The sequence below is a fragment of the Pseudophryne corroboree genome, chromosome 7 (genome assembly GCF_028390025.1).
Source record: "Pseudophryne corroboree isolate aPseCor3 chromosome 7, aPseCor3.hap2, whole genome shotgun sequence".
Taxonomy (NCBI): domain Eukaryota; kingdom Metazoa; phylum Chordata; class Amphibia; order Anura; family Myobatrachidae; genus Pseudophryne; species Pseudophryne corroboree.
In genome coordinates, this window is record NC_086450.1 from 315283486 (window position 1) to 315287775 (window position 4290).

The following is a 4290-nucleotide window of genomic DNA, read 5'->3' on the forward strand; positions in this document are numbered from 1 at the left end:
CACTTATCGCTGCGTCCAGCTACCTAAGGGTGTACTCTACCCCTCCATCTAACAGTAGGTCTCTGGGTCTTCTCTAAAGCAACACGATTTTCGGGTTTCCCGGCCTCTTTGTTTTTTTGTTTATATATTTTTTTCTTCATTGTTATGACAGCCTCATGTATGAACTAATAAGGATCATATGCTTATACCAGCATCTATCAGAGGCATTTTTTTCTGTCAATTACATCAACAACTGAGGAGACCTTTATATCCTTAAATATCCAAAGCAGCTCTAGGGTCCGTTTTTCATCATCATTATGTCAGTATCTATCTATTATTGATTTCATGTTTTCATATAGGGGACTCTTTTTGGATACATTATATATTCAAAATAAGTTGTATACCGCTTTTGTCACTATTGTTTTTTTTCAAACAGTGTTTATTACACATGACTCATCAAAGAGTATTATTTCAGTACAACATACAACACATTTGATTTACCATATATTAATATCAATAGCCCCTGAATCAATAATAATCAATAATCAACAATAATAATAATTTTTTCTAATCATAACAGATTTCTGGGACACCCTCTCATTCTGTTCAAACAATTGTGGGGGCTCTGCAATGCAATTTGTCAACAGAGCACCGCGCTGTTTAAAAACAGGACAGTAGAAGTGTCCCTCTTGCTTTCTTCGGTTTCAGTTTTGTCTCACCCCACCCTCTCATTTTTTCATTCGATGCCCAGGCAGATGATCAAAAAGCAGAAGTGGGGTGTCACTCTAAACTGATCCCTCTTTTTTTCTTTTCTCTTTTTTCCTTTTCTATTCTTTTTTCTTCCGTTTTTTTTCATTCTCTCTCTGTTACCCTACCCTTCCCATTCACAGCAGGGCCACACCGTCATCAGTACTTCCACCAACCTGGGAAGCCCCACTTGATATGATATTTTTTGACATCAGAACCTGTGACTGTTTTGGTTTCCATAGGACAAATAGCCATCATCATATGGGATTCAAGACCTACCACACGAAAGAGGTGGCACCTCAACAGTTCATTTTTTGAAGCCAAGACCCATTAGACCTTACACAAATTTTGAAGTGTAGGAGAATACCAGAGACAATCCTCTCAGGATATAGGATACAGAATTCCTGGTGTCATTCGGTGTGGGATATATCTACCTGCGGTCAAACCATACTGAGTATGCCCAACCTCGTCTGATCTTGGAAGCCAAGCACTGTGGGCCAGGTCAGTACCTGGTTGGGAGACCACCAGGGAATACCGGGTACTGCAGGTATTTTTATCCAAATCCAGGACACAGGACCTGGAAATTCCATCCTCTACCTTTTTTTCCCTTCTTTTGCAGATTCCTGATTCAGTCAGGAATTTGAATTGAGCCTGGCACACATTATATTAACTTGAGGTTTTTCTTTTCCGATTATATTCTCACCTATATATTGTTACAATTTCAGAAAGTAAACCTCACATAAATACACAAATTTTTATTACTGGAGACACCCACATATTTTCGCTTATAGAGCCATTTAGCCAAATGATATCGTTATTACATCATGTGAATTATTTGGATATTATAACAATCATAATAATTTTTTGATTAACAGCTATTCCTCTTTTCACTTTCCCCTCCCCTCCCCTTTTTTTTGCCTCTTTTCCAATATTTTAGGAAGGTGGATAATAAAAGTTATATTTTAATTAGAATTCATCATTCCATTTACAATAAAAGCGTGCCCCAGAAAAGACATATAGTCTTTCTTTTTCTTCTTGACTCCAGTACTATACAGGAACCATTCTTTTTTCTGCTTGGTGACATGGCCTTAACCATCTTTACACTTTTATCAATGGGAGTGCTTACTGGTTTTGCATCTGTCATTCCATATTTGGTAAGTATTGTCTCAATGTATGTTTGCTGGTCAATAGTGACAGTCCCTTCTTTTAGGTTTTGTACAATTTTCATGCCTAATAAGTGATTTGCAGGGCCTAGATCTTTTAACTTGAATGTTTGTTTTAGCTGGTGCTTCATGTCAGTCTCTGACCTAACAAAGTTAATTTCTAGTAACACTGCATCCAACTTCACATACCAACATTGACCACTTTGCTTGAGGCCGTATAGTGACTTCTTTAAGAGACAAACATTTCCTGTTTGGAAAATATTCACATCATAGTGTTCAGGTGATTCCATATAAATATATATAAATTTCCTCAACTAAGTCTCCATTTAAGAATGCAGAATCAAAATCTAGCTGGTATTACAGTAGATCCTGTAGTGTAGCAATAGCAATCACTAACCTTAAGGTGCTGTACCTTGCGACATGTGAATAGATCTCTCCGTAATCTAATCCGGACTTCGGGGTATATCCCTTGGCAACAAGGCGGGCTTTGTAACCAGCTATTATCCTATCTGCATTCAACTTCTTGCAGAAGACCCACTTGTTCTTGATTGTTTTACCATTACTTGGCCTATCAATTATAGTTCATGTACTCTTATCATCCAGTGCTGACAGCTCTCTATCAATTGCTGAGTTCCACTCTGTCCAATCACTGCTTGACTTTGCTTATTGTATGTTTTGAAGTTCACAGTAAGCTATGTTTGCGTACTCCTCACTGTATTTCTTACCTGGAACACCTTTATTGCTCCTCATGGAACTCCTGTTCCCTGATTTGTTGTCTACTTTGATACTCTCTGTTTCAGATATGCTTTCTGCTGCCTGTACGTCTAGTAATACATTCTCTTCTTACTCCACTGCCCCAGTCAGTGGTGCTGTCTAATAGAATATCATATCTCTGGATTTAATAAGACATTTGTTTGTAACATCCCAAAGTCTGTATCCTTTGCATTCTTCGCAGTATCCAAGCATTACACATTCTGTGGATTTTGGATTTAATTTTCTCCTTTTCTCCTTTGGTATATGTGCAAAAGCTTTGCTCTAGAAGACACGAAGATGACTAACACTTGGCCTTTTTCTGGACCATGCCTCCAGTGGCGTTTTACCTTTAACAGCTACTGTAGGTGCACGATTCTTTAGGTATAATGCAGTAGATATTGCTTCTGCCCAAAATTTATTTTCCAGGCCAGCATTACTTAGCATAGTCTGTGCTCTTTCAACAATTGTGCGGTTTGCCCGCTCACTCACGCCATTCTGTTCCGGTGTGTAGGCAATTGTTAACTGATGCTTTATGCCATTTTTTCTAAGAAATGTGGCTAAGACTTTGTTATCATATTCTCCACTGTTGTCTGATCTCAGAATCTTTAGTTTCAGACCCGTCTGAGTCTCCACCAGGTTTTTGTATTCCACAATTTTGCTAATGACTTCACTATTTTCTTTAATGAAGTACACGTGTCATTCTTGTGGCGTCATCAATGAGAGTCATGAAATACCTGTAGCCACTGATTGATTCTACCTCCATTGGACTGCATATATCAGTTTTCACTAGAGCTAGTGGAGTCTCTGCTCTACTAACTGACTTTGGAAATGGGTTGCGAGTTTGCTTGCCTTTTATGCAACTCTCACACATGGGTCTTTCAGCGTTGCTCACGGTAATCCCTGTTACCATTTTATCTAGCAGTTTCTGGACATTATCATACCCTAGGTGACCCAAGCATTTGTGCCACAGCTCCATTGATTGGTTTGCATCAGTAGCCATCATTGCAGTACACTCCTCGGTGTCCAGGACATATAGTTGGTTGCACTGGGTTGCTGAAGCAATAACAGTCCCTCTTTTATTTTGCACCATACGCTTGCCCTTCTCAAACTGAACTCTGTAACCCTTCTTCTTTAGGATGCTGAAAGCAATAAGATTACTTCCCAAATCTGGCACGAACAATACATCTTGGATATCTGTAACAACTGTTTCTCCTCCAATTCTTAAACGCACTGTGATTGTCCCAGCTTGTGATGCAGTAAGGGCTTTTTTCTTCAATCCCTGTTACTGTAGTGGGTACACACAGTGTTAAAGAATTGAACCAATGCTTATTGTAACTAAAATGGCAAGTGGCCCCCTAGTCCATTCACCTTCCTGTGACTATCTGCTAAAATTTAGTGCTGACTTGTATGGCTTGTCACGCTGCTTCTGCGCACCACTGGAATTTCTCATCCAACAGTCTGAAGCTTTATGTCCTATATTGTGACATACAAAACACTTGAACTTGTGCTCTTTGTGATCAAGGCAGAACCCTCAGCTATGGTCTTGACAGGAATACGTTTTTGGAACTGTAGTAGCTTGGCCCTTACAATCTCTGTTGTCAGCTTAGTATCATTTGACTCTAAAGCAATCACCAAAAAATCTAATTCT

The 4290-nt window shown here is 39.1% G+C and overlaps 1 pseudogene; it reads left to right on the forward strand.

Moving 5' to 3' along the window:
• Window positions 1-1158: 1158 nt before the first annotated feature.
• On the forward strand, window positions 1159-1276 carry LOC134945982 (5S ribosomal RNA; annotated as a pseudogene).
• Window positions 1277-4290: the final 3014 nt, after the last annotated feature.